At 44.3% G+C, this 17869-nt stretch overlaps 1 long non-coding RNA gene across 3 annotated transcripts in view; it reads right to left on the reverse strand.

The window, feature by feature from the left end:
• Window positions 1-13192: 13192 nt before the first annotated feature.
• Window positions 13193-17869, reverse strand: part of LOC133214132 (uncharacterized) — a 129788-nt gene continuing 125111 nt past the window's right edge. For all 3 annotated transcript variants that reach the window (XR_009726005.1, XR_009726004.1, XR_009726007.1), the window contains one exon: window positions 13193-13424. This is a non-coding gene — a long non-coding RNA (uncharacterized LOC133214132). The remainder of the gene's footprint in view (window positions 13425-17869) is intronic.

The raw sequence follows: 17869 nt of genomic DNA on the forward strand, positions 1-17869 counted from the left end.
GATTATATTCCCTATAATAAAATGCATGTCCTTCAACATCATAAATAGAATATTGCTATCTCCAGTGCAACTCAATGATGGTAGAAAAGGTGATTTCAGACCAAGGGTAGTAGAGAAAGCGGATGAGCCCTACAGAAATGAACCTTCTGTAAGGAGGAAGATGTCGCTGCTATCACAGACTGGTTTCAGTGAAAACCACTGTCAGCCAGAGCACTGTGCAATCCAAGTTATTTTACAGAGGTTGCCATAAGGTACCACAGCTGTAAATACATCAGCAATCACCTGGTGTCATGCACAGACCCATGGAAGAACCCTCCTGGTTGTTAGCTCCAGAATCAAGTCAGTGGCACAGACTGGGAAGAGCTGAGCTCCATGGGAAGTTTCAAATGGAGCAGTTTGCCTCAAGACCCTGTATTTTTCTCAAGCAACAATTAAAGGTACCCCAAGTTCTCCAGTACCACCACAGCTCCACTCGCTGTGGAGCACTCTCTGGTGCTACCATATGCTTGGCTTAAAAACAGGGACAACTTTAATCAAGGCTTTTTTGGCCACTGTATTATTGGAATTAGGAGATCACCAAAGGACCCAGTTTAGCATAATGACAGTGAATAGGAATCATTTTGGCATAACAAGGAAACATCAATTCTGACTAATGAGGATACATCCACCCTTTGCCAGCTGGTTAAGCGGTGCTTGCCCAGATGTTTAATACATGCAAACTACTGAAATCCCATCTTTTAATTAAAAAACCAACATAAAAATGGGGATGCTCAGCTCAAGATGTCTGCTTCATCTGCTTGTTCAGCCTGCAGAACAGAAAGCTCAGGGGAGAACTTAAAACAGTCTTCCAGTGGCTAAAGGGGCTGCAGGAAACCTGGAGAGGGGCTTGGGACAAGGGCCTGTAGGGACAGGCCAAGGGGAATGGCTTGAACCTGCCCGAGGGGAGACTGAGCTGAGCTCTTAGGCAGAAGCTCTTCCCTGTGAGGGTGCTGAGGCGCTGGCACAGGGTGCCCAGAGAAGCTGTGGCTGCCCCATCCCTGGCAGTGCTCAAGGCCAGGTTGGACACAGGGGCTTGGAGCAAGCTGCTCCAGTGGAAGGGGTCCTGCCTGTGGCAGGGGTTGGAGCTGGAGGAGCTTTAAGGTCCCTTCAACACAAATGACTCTGGGATTCTGATTCACCCAATGTCACAGACATTTTATTATTTCATTTATGTCTTTGAAGCATAATTCTGAGCAGTGTCTTCTCTGGTCGCTGCACTAAAGGGGATCCCATTGTGTTCATACAGTGTCACACACTGGGTATTGGATGAAGCAAACCAGCCTGGTCAGCGTTGAGCTGTCATTGCCACGTCTTGGTTATGTGCAGCAGTAGAGTACTCTCTGCTGCTAGAGGCAAAACCACAACCAAAGGAACTGCTCCATGTAAAGCAAGGAAAAATGATTTGTTTTCCCTTGATCCACAAGAACAGGAAACCTTTCCAGGGAGGAACGAGCCCACAGCCAGCAGCAGACTATTCCCTCCCTGTGCCTGCTCACTGCTGGCCAGCGCTGTGGGTCAGAAAGGAAACGGAGCACGGGCCTTCTCCTGGCAAAGAGGTGGATCTGAGACAGCCCTCATGTCCATGCTCCTCCTGCACTGTACCTGCTGGGCAAGTGTCTCCCACCAAAGATAAGCCATGTCCTGTTCATGCAGCTATTCTGGATGCTCTGCACTCATTCTGCATGTGGATGTGTATTGCCTGGAGGAATAAACTCAGCAACCACTGTCAGGAAATTTGTTGAAGGAGCAGCATTTCCTAGCAAACTCACATTCATAACTCTCTCCCAAAACAAGGCTTCCAGTATAACTGTGGTCAGAATCTGGTCCAAAGGAAGCTATGCTTATTTATGTTCTGGAGACAGATTTGAGCCCTTAGTATCTTGTTTTCCATATTAACTTGAACAAAGCATGCCTTTTCCAAGGCTTGCTAATGAGCCTAGCATACTTAGGGAAAAAATGTAAACTATACAAACAAACTCACTGTCAGATGGGTTTTTCCAAGGCCTGGTCTGAAACACAGAGGAATAAGAAATAAATGTTGTGTCCCTCCAAATATCTTACAAACTCTGACGAAGGAAAAAACCCCAGCCTTGATTTCCTGGCCAAATCTCCCAGCTGCTTTTGCAATTCAGAATGGGCCTGGCTGAGAAGCTGCTTCGTTTTCATAAACCCAGTTCCTTTTCACAAGAATGTTACTTCAATAACATCCAAACCCTGATTAGGTTGTGCTTCAAAACCAAGCGCTGTGAAAAGATGGTGCCTTCTCCTGCAACCCATTTCCAGCCAGCACCCATGAAAACACCTCTGGGGCTCTTATGGAAACAGCGTGTCCCTTCCAGCACCAACTTTGTTACTCAGGATTGGGGTGCTTGCATTTGAGAAGGTAAATAACAGATCAAGATGGAAAGCATCTAAAATGCTGGTGATCAGTAAAGCTGTCAGAGCATGCAGGGCACTAAACCTTCACGAACCACATAGCTTCAGAATTCAATATATTGATGAAAAATCCATGCCAGTTCCAAACTGACAATATCACTCCAAAAGGCAGAACACACAAATGTCAGGTTCGGATGGGGAGATTTCATTGCATTTCCTGTATTTCATCAGTGATGCTCAGCATTGCATCCTCAATATTCTTCTACCTTCTTGCAGGTGTAGCATTTCCAAAGATTAACTTGCTAATGGACTTTTACTCATAAATTCATCAGCAGCAGGTATTTTGTACCTGAAGCACTGCAAGCAGAAATCAGAAAACACTTTTACTGTATATGCACAGTTATTCAAACGCTTGTATAACTTCTGTGTGCAAATACCCACATTGCAAATACACGTGCGTGTTGTATTCCCACTCACCCGAGCACATTCTCCTCAATATCAGTTTCTTCCTGTCAAGCTACACAAAAATAACCATATAGGGACCGAATGCGTTTCTCAGAAATGCATCTCCTAGCCTTGCCACACAGCCTTTTTCCACTTCCAAGCTCCATTCTCCAAAATAGCTCTGAAGTGGCTCCAAAAGGCTGGCAGGACACAAAGCAGCTTTCACATGCGACTTGCAGCCACTTGGTTCTCACCTACCAAGTGATGGTGAAGGAGCATGGAGAAGTCTTGACCAGGTTAAACTTTTCCTCCACCATATGCACCACAAGTCTGTGTGTAGCTACTTCTCATCGTGTGCTTTTCTTCAGCACAGACACCACACTTAGTGAATACTGGAAATTCTGATGCCTTATAAACATTTTCTGAAGGACAACACAACAGATCTCAGCCAGGGTACCTCTAATGTCTTTGCATACAAGAACCAGCCACCTTCAGCCCTCAAATATATAATCCATGGAAGTTTGCTTGATGAAGTTAAAATGAATCACATTCAATCACACCTGCATTTGCAGATTGTCCTACCAAGGTCAAAACCAGCCACCTGAAATGGGATTTAGGTGGAGATGTAGCTTCCTCGGATTACGTTCTCCAGTCAGTCTTTGCTGGCAGGAGCTCTTCTTGCCACACTTCTGAGCACATCCTCACTTTCTGCTGTACAGCACAAGCCACAAGCACCTTCCTGTTCACTCATCACTAGGCAAGAGGCCAGCTCAACAAACCAGATCTTCACAAACCAAAGGGAGAGCAAAGGCAGGGCAGACTCTGGCATAGAGCAAACCTCTTGAAGTCTCCCATGGTATGATTTGAACTGAGAGCCATCAAGCCCTTAAAGGCACCCATCACCAAATCAGTGAGACAGGAGCAACCTGGAGCTCAGAAGCTCCTACCTCCTAACAAGTGAGCCCTGTGGTACTTCAGGGAGCATCAGCAGATCTTTGGGATGAGGAGGGCTTTGAGAATTCCAGCATTTGCTGCTCCAAAAATACCCTGTTTGACCAAGCTGCTGTCAGAGCCCATTCCTACTAAAACAAACATTTAACATGTGCAAATACTAAAAGATGAATTTCCTGTTTGAACAGTCAGCACAACAGAATAGTGCCAAAAGAATCATTGCAACATCTGTCAACGTAACCAACCAGCTACCAGCCAGAACACAGGACAACCGTGATCCGCCATTGAGAGACAGACAGAGTGTCCCAGCAAAGCCTTCCTATAGCAAATTCCAACTTGGAGATGAAAGACTAGCAGGAAGGGGGTCAAGCAGGACAGTTGCTGTGATCTCCTACCCTTCCCTTCAGCTTAGGAGTGAAAGCACCTTTGGTACTTGGCTCTAGAGACACATGAGAGCAGGAAAGGAACGACAGGTTTGGGACTTGTCACTGCCCCAGGTTGCTTGTGACCACAATGCCACTTCCCCAGACATCACAGAATGGTTTGGGCTGGAAAGGACCTTAAGATCATCCAGTTCCAACCCCCTGCCATGGTAACATCATGGTAACATCAGTTACCAGAGCTTACAAGCCTGGCCAAATGCCCGCAGCAGATATGTACAGGCATTGCCATGATGGCAATAAGTCATTAAGATTAACACAAGACTACGCTTCAATTTTTGTTATTTTAACTAAATATTTTCAAGGTCTTTGCTCAGATTCTAAGCATTCACACATTCATCATCACTCTCTTTGAACCAAGTGATAATAAAAGGGTTTAAGTTTGGAGGGAAAAGGTGTTACTGTTGACAGCTCATTGCATGCTTCTGCTCAACAGAAGTACTGTGTGCTGGTACCTGCAGCTGGGTCAGCGTCCTCACCATTGCCTTCCTGCAGGACAGCATGGGCTCACTCTCAAAAGCTGTTTGTACGTGCATTTGTGCCAGGAGAGATGTCACTTCATCAGTAGAAATGATGTTGATGAAGCTGTGGGGGTTTTTAACCTATTTCAGGAGCCAAAACTCCCTCTACATCCCAAGTGCCTGGGCAGTTAGAACAGTCGTGTGCAGTGAAAGGGTAAATGTTATCAATTTGGCTTTACAAATGATGTAAAAACCCAGAGGAAGCCAAATTAAAGCTTCTCTAACTTACCAGCTAAAGAACCCTCCAGTGCCAAGGAGGAGGATTGTGGCCACATAAGGCCAGGGGAACATTTTCTTTGTGAACTTGCTGCCAGTGGAAAGCTGGTGAAGGATTTTCTGAGCCAGTTCTTACTATTGCAGTGTGTGGAACATGCCAGGAGGGGAGGAGAAAGAAGAAAGAAGGAAAAGAAAGGGAAAAAGAAGTGTGGCAGAGCAGTTTATAACACCTCAACTAGGACATGCTGTAAGCAATACATATGCTCACAGTAGTAAGACACAGCTGATTTCCAAACACTCTCCCCCTGGATACCTGCAGGGAGAACCCAAGCTTGCTGCCATTCCAGCCCCAGCTTGCGTACTTGGGATTTGTAAATGCAAACGGAGCCCTTAACTTCCCAAAAGCTTTTTCCTGTTTCTATTTTAAACTAAAAGGAGCCACTCAGAACTTGCCATCAATCTCTGCAGGCTCAGGGCACCTGAAGCACCAGCATAAAATGTTGTGTTTGTGATCTGCTGCAAGTCTGCTGCCTGCATCTGTAATGTGAGAAAACTATAGGAAGTACAAAGAAGCAATTGCCATTGCTCAGGACTGACCCTGTGTTAGTATAGGTGACATTTCCAGTGCTTTACACTGTTCCCAGCTTGCTCCCACACACTGCCAGTGGGAACTTCCCTTGCTTCCTTTGGGAAACCACCCCCAGACATAATCCATCTGATTAGAGAATCATAGAATCATAGAATAGTTAGGGTTGGAAAGGACCTTAAGATCATCCAGTTCCAACCCCCTGCCATGGGCAGGGACATCTCACACTAAACCGTGGCACCCAAGGCTCTGTCCAACCTGGCCTTGAACACTGCCAGGGATGGAGCATTCACAACCTCCCTGGGCAACCCATTCCAGTGCCTCACCACCCTCACAGGAAAGAACTTCCTCCTTATATCCAGTCTAAACTTCCCCTGTTTCAGTTTGAACCCCTTACCCCTTGTCCTATCACTACAGTCCTTGATGAAAAGTCCCTCCCCAGCATCCCTATAGGCCCCCTTCAGATACTGGAAGTTCTTCTCAATATCCAAGCTCAGTTGGTTTTTTTGCCTTAATTTTACCTTACCAGTCTTCATTATGCTTTTTTCCTGACTTTAAATTACTCCTTTATTAGTCTGACATTTAATGCTCTCCCTCTCACTGATCATAAAATCCCAGCCTGGTTTGTGTTGAAGGGACCTTAAAGCTCCTCCAGCTCCAAGCCCTGCCATGGGCAGGGACCCCTTCCACTGGAGCAGCTTGCTGACCACCAAAACAAAACGCAAGAGGCCCTGATCCTCAGTGGAAGTTACATTCAGAAAACCCCAAAATGAACAAAATCGATGAATGAGAGAATTCTGTACATCACCAGCTGGATAAACACACACACACCCCCCCCCCCCCCCCCACTTGATGATTACCCTTCCTGCTCAACAGCAAAACCTATCTTGATTCTATGACCTCGATAGTCTGGATGCAGTGATTTGACAAGAAGTTTGGAGGCTGGAGACCCAAATGCATCTTTAAAGGCAGAGCGGCTGCAGAGCGGTTTCTCGAAGGCAGGCCACGCAGTGTGAAGCAGCTCAGTCCAGCTGGCTGAGGGCTCCATACAGCTGTGGCTTCCCTCAGCTCTTCAATAAAATATTAGGGTGTGTTTCCATTGTTTGCTCGCTGTCATCAGCCCATCCTTCAGCTGACGGAGGTTAAAGGCTATGGAGATTCCTGGGACAGCTGTTTGGTAATTGTCACAGCCAGGTCCTTGGTAACCCACAATCTCAGGAGGTAGATTCTTGGTTGCTAAGCGATAAATTCAGGTAAAAGAACCTTGTCCTGGGTTTTCTTACAACAACAGGCTCCAACTGTCGAGTCTGGAGCTGTTTCCTTTTTCTTTTCCTTTCTAATTCCCAGGGATGGGATTTAAAATTATTGCTGAATAACTTTCCTGGGCTCTGAGGCAGCGTTCAGCACGGATTAAATGAAGTGGCACTATATTCTGCTCCTATTTAACTGGATAAACCCACAACAGACGTCCTGCAGTGTGTTGCAGCGTGTGTAGTTAATTTGCTGGGTGTAAAAGAGGCATTCCCATAAGAACAGGCTGAGTTAAACAGGCCTTCCCACAGAAAGGACTCTGTGTTCCTCTTTCCTTCCCTTTTCCAGTTTGGGATCTCATTCCCATCTTTAGGAAAGTGCAGCATACAGGTTTGAGCTGAGCCAGATGCTCTTGTGACTAACGCTTGCTAAGCAAAGCAAAGACCTCGCTGCCCTTGGCAGCGTTAGAGAGGTCAAACCTCCACATGTTCCCTAGCAATTTTTCCCACGTGTGTGTCACAAGCAGGAGCTCTCAAACATCCTCCCAGCTTCAGTGCCAGCTCTCAGTGTTCCTTAATGTCCCCACCTATGAAACAGAGATGCTGGCAAGCCTTTTTAACATCCCAACCTTATTTATGAAGGGTATTGAGGATGAAAACCTGCTCTTACCCAATTTGCTGATGTTTCATTAGCAGAGCTACAGTTGTGCTCAGTGGAGATGGCAAGTGGTGGGTGAGAGTGAGATGGGGTTAACTTGTCCCTGCTGTCAGCAGCTTGTCTTCACGGTCCATGTGTGACCCCAGCATGGGCTGGCTCCCAGGGCAGGCTGAGGGCTCTGTGTCATGGGGAAAAGGGCAGCTGCTCTGCCCTCGCTGCTCAGGGGATGGTTAAGGTCCCTGCCTGCCTCAGCTCTATCTTACACAAACAGGCTTTGCTGCTCTGTCTGTTCTTCTCACGTGTGTTTGACACAAGGATATTATTATTGGTTGCTACAGGAAAAAGCCCTTTTACCTCTTGTCATTGTTATTAGTTCTCATGTCCATCTTCAAGGAAATTAATAAAGCAACACTTGCCTTCCTCCAAAAGAGATATGCAGACAGAAGTTGGCAGTATTGGCTACACTAACCACACCTTGCTAGTACAAAGCAGGTCAGAAAAGGGTTGGGATTAGGGTTTGGCTGCTGGGTGCACAACGATGGTGCAGCATGGGCTTTAGGAGCATGGTGCACATGTCCACAAGATTTGTGCAGCCACCTACATGTGTCTATCAGCAAGCACCAGCCTCCACCAAAGGCAGCGGTGACAGCCCAGGGAGTAGCTGACTTCCCTTTCTGGGGCTCTGACCAGTGGGAAGAAACACAGAACCACAGAATGGCTGAGGGTGGAAGGGTCCTTAAAGCTCATCCAGTTCCAACCCCTGCCACGGGCAGGGACCCCTTCCACTGGAGCAGCTTGCTCCAAGCCCCTGTGTCCAACCTGGCCTTAAACACTGCCAGGGATGGGGCAGCCACAGCTTCTCTGGGCACCCTGTGCCAGCCCCTCAGCACCCTCACAGGGAAGAGCTTCTGCCTAAGAGCTCAGCTCAGTCTCCCCTGTTCTGGCAGGTTCAAGCCATTCCCCTTGGCCTGTCCCTACAGGCCCTTGTCCCAAGCCCCTCTCCAGCTTTCCTGCAGCCCCTTTAGGCACTGGAGCTGCTCTCAGGTCTCCCCTTCAGGAGCCTTCTCTTCTCCAGGCTGCCCCAGCCCAGCTCTCTCAGCCTGGCTCCATAAAATCCAATTGTACTTTTTGTAACTGTCCATCTCCCTGCAGAGCAGCGGGCATGGCCTCTGCTCTAGTATCTGAAGGAGGATGATGTCTTGGTCCACGCTGTTGATATTCCACTTTCTTCTGGAAAACCCTGGCAACCCTGAGATGGTTTCCCAGACACTGGAAGGACCGTTGCAGGACTCTCGAGTGACTCATGCTCCTTTCTAGGAGTAAGGTGTTCCCTTGTTCTGACCCCCACACAGTAACCTCTGATACGGGAACAATTAAGCTTTCCAGAGTTAGCACTCTGACATCAGGAACTTTCAGGCAGGATTTCTGCAGCCGGTTCTGCTATAAATCCCCAGTGAATGAGACCAGCTCTTGCCCCTCTGTCAGACTGCCCTTTTCCCTTGACAAGTGAACTCCTCAAGCCATACTAAAAAGCTACTTCAGCCAGTACCTGAGTCAGCACTGCAGAGACCAGTGAGTGTGATGCACGTGTGCCAGCTACACTGAGCGCAGCATCCATCCTTCCACACAAGAGACAGGCAGCAAACACAATGCAGCATCTCAAAGGAAAGGAAAACCACAGAGTGGTGATGGTGAGGAGCAGGTAACGTGTTTCTGTGTTGTATGTGTGCAGTGTCTGCCAGGCTTCCAACCAAAACACCCCGAGCTGTGATGCAAATACACCTTGCTTCAGGAGGAGCACAGACTACAGCAGAACTGCTTTAACCTAGGTAGGCCAACTGCCTTGGGAAAGCCAAGACCTCAGCCTGGGTGGCTGCAGTAGAACATGTACAAGGAACCATGCCCCTACAGAAGATGAGTCCTAAAAGCTTGGAAAAAGCTTGGGACAAATTCAGAATGCATTTTGTGTCCTGACACTGTAAGAAACCACTGAAAGACACTTGGTAGTATTCAAATTTAGATTAGCATTTCTTTAGTGTTTCTCCTTTGTGTTATAACCACTGAACTGCTGGTGCTTGGCTGATAAAGGATACCTCACTTAGCCAAATAACCCTCCCTTTTTACTACGAAAGGTTAAAGGAGTGAACTTAGATCAGAAAACTGGTTTGAATGAGTAATACAGAGACACGTAACAAACCCTTCTATACACAGCCACTGTCACAAAGATTACAGGAGGAGGGGTCTTATTCCAATTACTACCAAGATTACCACCAGACAGAACAAACAGCTGGCCTGTGTGTATCCAAAACCAGGAGGAAAGTTATGCTTACAGTGAGACAAAAGGCCCAGTTTTCAGTGATACCTTCCTGGGGAAGCCAGAAGCTCATTTGCTGATGGCATAACAAAAAGGATAGAAATGATTTTGAATCCAGAATTCACATTTTCACTGGTCTTACTTGATGTCTTTATTTTTCAGTTACATATTCCAATCAGCTGTAACACGCATTTGGCGGAAGAAAGCGTATTACAAATTGTCATTGCTGATAATTTTAGCTTTGTGCTCAATTTCCACAGCCCCAGGAACATGACAGCTCTAAAGCTGTATTTCTGTTTAAGGTATTTGATTTGCATGCACACAGCAGGTAGAAAATGTCACCTGCTTTGGATGTGCAATTGGCAGAAGTCAGGTACAATGGCTTCAATGGAGTGCCCACAGCACCTGGTGGCAGACTGGAGCCTAAAGATAGTGGAGGTAAAAAGAAGAGTGGGCAGCTGCTTTCAGATGCAATAAACCAGCACAGAAGCAAAATACAGTGATTGGGAATGGCACAGGGTGGGCATGGGTCACATTTTGCATTACAGGCATTAAAGAAAATACACACACATTTCAATACATCTCATTTAACAGTGTTAACAGATCTGATTAAATATAGTCATATTCTACAGCCACCTATAAACCACCATCCTGAGCCATTCCACCTCCTCTGCAAAATGAGGGAAAGTAACAGCATTGACACATTGACATATTGATTCTATGATCCAAAAAGAGGGAGAATACTGGCTTCTGTGTAACCTGAAGCTGATCCAGCACCTACAGAGTCAATGAAAACATTCCTGTTGACTCCAGTGTGGTTTGGATCAGGCTTTTAGTACGAGAGAGTGTTATACCAGGGAATCTCTATTACTGAAGGAGAACAGCTCAAAGCCTGCCTCACAACCTCATCTTCCTATTCCTTAGAAACACTTTTTTGAGGAAGCAAGGTGCCATCTTTTGTGAGACATTTCCAGGCAGCTTTGAATGCCGAGGAAAATTACCTGGATGCAGCAATCCCGCTGCTAAAGGGACAGTAAACACGTTTCAAAATGCCACGAAGACCTATCTCAGGAATTAAGCACAATATTCCAGCTCTGTGCTATGCAGGAGGGAAACAAATGTCCATTTTTCCTCAGCATGTTCCCCTCCTGTGCTTCGGATTCATTCCTTCCCTTGAAATGGCATTATTTTCACATTATTCTTTGGCTTTTTGTTCCGGTTTCAAACCTAATTAAACTCTGAATAATTAAGCAATGCCTCCCTCAGAACAGCCAGGCCCTGCTTCTGTTTGCTTATTCTCCTGCTGCTTAGCCCATAAGCCTACCTAAAGCAGTAGTGATTTAAGAAGCCCCGACTTTTTGGGACACAGTAGAGTGGAACAGAGAAGGGGAAGATTTTTCAGGCTCACAAACCTTACAGCACCCTCCTTCCTTGTCATTTCTGTACCTTGACAAGATCTCCAGCAAGAAAAATTTTGCATTTTCAGCCTCACAAAAACCATGGGTTCTCCAGCAATGAGGCAACGGAAAAAATCAATACTTGCCATGTACCATGTAACCAATAGAATAAGGGCAATGATTTATGTATGGATGGATGCAGACTGAATCAGCTGGGGCCTCAAACAGAGGGAGAGAGAGAGAAGGAGAGAGAAAGAGGTGTGGGGGTGAGCTGGACTGCAGTGATTATTCCTACACTATGGCCAGATATTCTTTTTCTTCTGCAGCAATAATCCCCTTCTCTAGCACTGCAGGACATAGAGGAAGGACTTGCAATGTGTGGAATTATCTGATGGACCAGCTTTTTTCCTTTTGCCTCAGAATAATGATGCTATGTTGAATATTAAGGTACAGTAAAAATAAAGAAGAATGTGGTCTGCAGTCCTTCAGTCTTCCAGCTACCTCCACCCTAATAAAGACCAAGCCAGTGGGTCAACAAGAACTAGTTTAAAGAGAGTCAAATTATCAACAGGATAAAATTGTACCATCACTGCTTCCTGACAAGAAAAAGCAGGAAGGGCTCACTGAAGAGAACTACTGTGTACCCCCGGAGTTTCTGCTGAGGATATAGTTGTGTAAATTGGATTACCAGGGATACAGCACTATAAGGTATTTAATGACTGTGGTAACTTTTAGGATATCTAATGCTGCTGTTGATTTAAAATCAAAACCTTCAAGCTAAAAGATTTACTTACGTGTCTGTGTGATGCAGCTACCAATAAACACTTATCCAAACTATTTTTGATGCTTTATTGCTGTACTGTTAATGAATATCTAGTAAGATGACTTTGAAGTGACAGTAATGTGCTACAGAAATGTCAGATGATTTTATTAAAAACACCTCCTGTGTAGTTTAAAATAACCCATGCACATTTTGCAAGGCTTTGGCTGTTCTGACTGTATTTACATTTCTGAGAATCAGATGTTCTTTCAGTACTTTCAATATTGTACTTTGCTGAGAAGTAATCTTGTTAGAATTAATATTTCTGCTGCAATTACCACCAATGAATCAATTCTCTTTTCTTTCTATAACATTTGGACAACATTTAACCCGTGGGATTGTCAGTTTTCCTCTTGGAAGGAATAACATTTTTAGATAATGCTATAGAACAATAGGAGGCCACTAGTTAAATACACCAGTTATGCAATGTGAGATCAATTAAAGCTCTAAGACTCGTGCTATGTTTAAAAGCTTTGTGTTTTATAGATGCCTGTGAATGTATGAGGTCAGAATAACACAGAAATCATTCCATTTCTGACTTCCCCCAATGTATGTCTGATAACGTGCTGGCGAGGTTAATCAGTAGCTACCAAATTGCATGTGGATGCTTTATGGTGAAAATAACAACGAACATACAAAACCAATATTTAACTGGAGTATAAATAGGGGTTTGCTTTCTAAAGAATGCCAGTGTATGTCACCAGACTTTGCACCTGAATTCACATTTCTGATTATTCTGCTTTGATATTCCCTCCCTAGTTCTTTCACATAAGTTATACTGTGCCTAGCAGAACATACACTTGTATGGACATATCAAAATAACAGTAATGCAGCAAAATAAGACACTAGAAATAGAGGTTTTATTTCATTTCCCATTCAGTTGGCAATGGCAGACAATATATTTCAGAGAATGAAAGTGTGGAACCCGTTATAAAGCAGAATAAGTACATACAGCTCGCTCCGAATTCAGTCAGAAAATTCTTCTTGTGGCAAACCTGAACAACAGGAACAACCAAAGGGTCCTACACCCCTCAGTCCTTTGTCTTTATTAATCCCACAAATTCAAATCTCAATAAATTAAAACACTTAAGGCCTTAGAATTATGCTAAGCTAAAAGGGGAAGAGATGCAGCCCATGTACCAACTAAAGCACGACAGAACACAGTCCACAAGTGAAGATGCCTTAACAACTTCTAATGTGGAAATAATATGATGTGCATAATTTAAGGGGGTTTCTCAAACTCCTCCAAGCACTGAGGACAGAGGAGGTTATCAATAGGCTTACCTCTGAACAACAACCGTAATTCTTCTCCTCCTGTTTTTTCTCTCTTCATTCAACAGAGCAACAGAAACTCCACGGATTATGATGACTTTCTTGACTTTTGTTGTGAGCTTCAGCCAGAATCCATGGACCTATGGCATTTGGAAATGGAGAGGGAATACCATGAAAACCTTGGCAACAGCAGAAGGGACAAAGTGGGAAGATCAACTGGACAGGTAACAGCTCTCCACAGCACCACGACCAGGTGAGTTACACCAGCAAACAATGCTTCAGAGCCAGGGAGATGTAAATCATTGCTGAAAATGAATGGAAGCACATTGCCTTCATGCTGGACCTACACTGCTTTGGTAACTTGAAATACAAGCTCAGGTAGCTAAGGAAATCTTCCCAAGGCTTTGGTCAGTTACAATTCACAGTTGTAAACGTATATAGAGCAGACAGTTCATTTTAAAGCAACAGACAAGTTTATGGTTTATAAACCAAGGGCAGGGTGCACTATCACTAGTGTAACTCTGCACCCAGACATAATGCACTCTGTGCTCAAAATGTCAAGTGGCAAAGGAATTTTAAAACCAGAATAATGTTGTTACAATCAGGAAAAATTAAGAAAATGACCATATTTGCAAGAATATAGAAATACAGAAATAAAGAAAATGATTTTAATGTCCAAGTCTGTCTGATGTACAAATCAGTGTTTGTTTCCACCAGCTTACTATGTTCTCTTTCCAAGTTACCATTTGAAACGAAAGTTGATGAGTCCTCTCAGGGTGAAAATCCAGAGCTGCATTAATGAAAGCTGACAATAAAAATATTGGAGAGGAAAAAAAAATCTCATTTACCATTGTAAAAGAAGGAGAAGATTTTAATTCCATGTTTACTGCAACTCATTTCCTTTGCATGCTTTCAGCTTTGATTAGAAGAAATGCACAGGGCACAGGCTTGCTCCCATTTACACCAACAGTGAGATTATCAGTAATACTAATCAAAGGATTTCACTTGATACCTTCTTAACATTTTCAATACTTGTGCTTTGGGAACAAGACCAGAAAAAGGAGACTGGTGTTGTAACAAATATGTTAGTTTGAATTCATTTTCAATGCCAGAATATAGATGCATACGACTGTCTGTTAGTATAAAATCATAGAATGATGGCTTAAAACAGACATACTAAAATTGCTTCTTTCTCTTAAAATCAATACGATGATTTAAAATTGTTCAGAATCCCACATTTAAATCTTCTTCCTACATCAGTTACACCATTGTGATTTGTCACATGAATAAGGAAATGTCACAGAGTTTACCTGATTGAAATGCTTTATGATGCCTTAGAAACTGCGATACTGTCCATCAGCAACACATACGGGTTTGATGTCTCCCCAGTTTTGGGCTTTGTGTGGTCAAAGAACCAGGGGTATTTGTTAGGATCTGCTAAACTGCTTGTGAAAATGTGCAGCACTGTCAGCCCCAGCTGAAACTGCCACTGACTGGGGTAATGAACAGCACCAGCCTCAGCCTAACGCAGACCAAGGAGAGCAGTGGATTTAGCCGAATGCGATGTGAATTGTGAGCTGTCAGATGGAATAAACAGCAAAAGAGGGGAAAAAATCAAACCAAAAGCATGGTAGAACCTCATTTGCAAAACGCCAGCTACACAAAAGCAGCCCACACTGCAGATAACCTGGTGATCTCTAGGCAAGGCCTCAGTGCTGTGAAAAGTGACAAGAAAAATGAACCTTGTTATTTGCTATAGAACAAACCCAAAGTGGTTGTGACCAACACACTTGCTGACCAGTTGGAGAGCTGGTGGTTAGCATCCGCAATTACTGGAACTGCATTTCTTCCTTGCTCTCATTTCCCATACTTACAGTGTGCAATGTCTAACTGCTTCTTTTATCTCATGGAAACCATCCCAGCTCTGTCAACAGCTCCTGAATTTTTAACGCAGTACCCTTTCCCTCCCTCCCGCTTTTATTCCTCCTGAAATTTCCTGAGCCCAGATCTTAAGACAGAGCAACTTCCATGGATTAAACAGTTCTATAGGAGTCACCTAATAAAACACTATTAATTGTAATAGATTTTTGTTTCTTCTTCCAATGATATTTCCATGGCAACATTTTCCCGTTCTATTGTGGAGGGTGTTCTTCATTCCCAGAGCAGGTTAACCACAGGGCAGGAAGGGCAGGCTCTTGGTCAGCCTTTATTTTCTCTGGTCCTTCAACAAAGGTTAGTTGAGGTCATCAGAAGCCAAAGGGTAATTACTTTTCCTCAACAGGGTTAAAGTCACACAGATTGCTATTGAGACAACTGTATGGACGACCTTCAGGTTTTTATGCTCAATCTGCTTTGCTTTTAGCACAGCAAATGCTCGTAAGGATAGCAGAGAGGAGAAAGCCCGGAGAGCTCCACACCGTGTACATCTCCCCACTTTTCAGCTGTGCTGCTGAATATTAGTGCAATTTTTAATGAGAATGCAATTAGGTGAGCCCAAACCACAAAAGGGCCAATAGTGATTAAACATGAAAGCTATCAATTGCCAGAAAGGACCTGTTCTGTGATTTCTCTATTCAAGGAATTTTAACAGTATTCCTACCCAAATTTTTAGGAGAGCAAACACCCCTATGTTCTGTGTTTCACTATCTTCAAATTCATCTCTCCTATCACCTGCTGCACTCAAAAGAATGAACTGGGATTGCAGGATTTAACTGGGGATGACTTTAGTGCTCAGTGCACCCGGCCTGTTTCCTTCTTTAAGCTTCCTATGGAACAGTGTCAGCTCTGGAGCATGGGGGAGATGGGGGAGAGAAAGCCAGACCTGAACTGCAGAGAAAGCCAGGGAGATGACTGGGTAAATAAGGATTTTACATGGATTTAAAGGAATAAAGCAGGCTGGTGGCACACCAGTGTCTCCAGCAGAATGTGCTTAGCTCTCACCCTACATGAAGAGTGGAAATACACTCAAATTGCAAACCAGCTGACAACAGATAAAAAATCCCAGTGTCTAAGAGCAAGAGCAACCTCAGCCAGTGGATCTGCACCGCTGGTTTGAATCACCAGGCATCAGGCTGGGTCCTGGGGTGTTTGCTTGGTCCCTGGGTACATGGGCCACCCTGACCACTGGAAGCTGGTGTGCCCTGGACCACAGCCCCTGAACCAGCACTGGTGGTCAGGCAGAGCTCCCTGCTCCTTCCACTGGAACCTGAACATCCCCTGTGACTTCCTGGGCACTACTGATCTCATTACTAAAATTAACAGCACTGGGTTTACTTTTTGTGGTACACTCTTAAGTAAATATTACAATAATAAAAGCCAATAATGCAAAGAAAGGGGGGTGAAATGGGGGGGGGTGTCCTCTTTCCCAGCCTTAGCTTGAGCCTCCTGTGTTCTGGCTACTCTTTCCAAGCTCAGTGTTGACCAAAATAAATAAATAAATACTAAAAGGATCAGGTACTGATCATTAAGATGTCCATTATAAATCAGGGAAGAGCAACTCAGCTGCTTGATTGATGGGCTACTTTGTAAACTCAGCAAAAGGTATAAATAATCGCAATGCTGATAAATGACAAAGGGAAGATTTGGTAATCAATCAATTCAGATGGGGCTAAATGGAAGAATAATGCATCATTTATATTTGGCCATATTCTACAGTATGTAAATTATTGAATACTTGCTATGGCACTACCACATCAAAGAGGTGGTAGACAAATAGACGATCATAAAACACAGCTCTCAGACTCTAGCCCTGTCACACTGTTTAACCATCTGCACTGCAGTGTGCTGGGGGCAAGCTACAGGACCTCAGAAACTTTCTTCTCTCCAGTTCTTAACAAGGGCAGATCTTTCTTTGTTCAGAAGCTACACTTTCCCAGGTACAGCTACTGCTGTAATTCCTGTATAGAAATCACATTAAGGAGCATTACAAATAATATCATTAAATTAAGGATAAATGCGTCTATAAGGACTGTCCACCAAGAAAGAGCTTAAAACACAGGAATCTCAGAGTTAAAGGTTAATATATATTACATCCGTAACACGTATGTATAAGAGAACCAAACATGTTAGGGAAAGCTGTTTTCAAAGGCACTTAATATTAATTCCACTATGAATTGACTCTATGTGGCAACCAAATAGTTACAATGAGTTCTTAGCTCTGTAATCTTGCACTTCACTAAATTAATTAAGAAGCTGAATTTGTTGGAAAGGGAATTTCCATTTGCCCTTTTCTGATTGTGACACTGGGAAGAGTGTCATCCCAGCCAGAAAAAGGCACAGGTTTCACTAGCACCAGATATCTAACATGGAAATGATTCCCCTTTCTATGTCATTCCTATTCCCATCAGTTACCAGCCTCCCTGCAGCCTGGGAAGCAGCAGTGGGTCTTTTTCCTGTGAGGAAATGAGGAATTTTCAACTATTTATGATCCACACATTCTGAATTTCCCAAATTCTCACTCCAGTTAGAAGTGTTCAGGTTCCCTTTCCCTTCAAGCCAGCTTACGGGAGCTGATACGGAGCAGGACAGGCACAGGAGTCGTGAGCATCCTTCTGTCCTTCTGTCCCATCTGTTTGAAGAACTTGGG

This window comes from Neopsephotus bourkii, unplaced genomic scaffold (assembly GCF_033783945.1).
Source record: "Neopsephotus bourkii isolate Nb327-2 ecotype Australia unplaced genomic scaffold, CSIRO-AGI_Nbou_v1 NB_873, whole genome shotgun sequence".
Classification (NCBI taxonomy): domain Eukaryota; kingdom Metazoa; phylum Chordata; class Aves; order Psittaciformes; family Psittacidae; genus Neopsephotus; species Neopsephotus bourkii.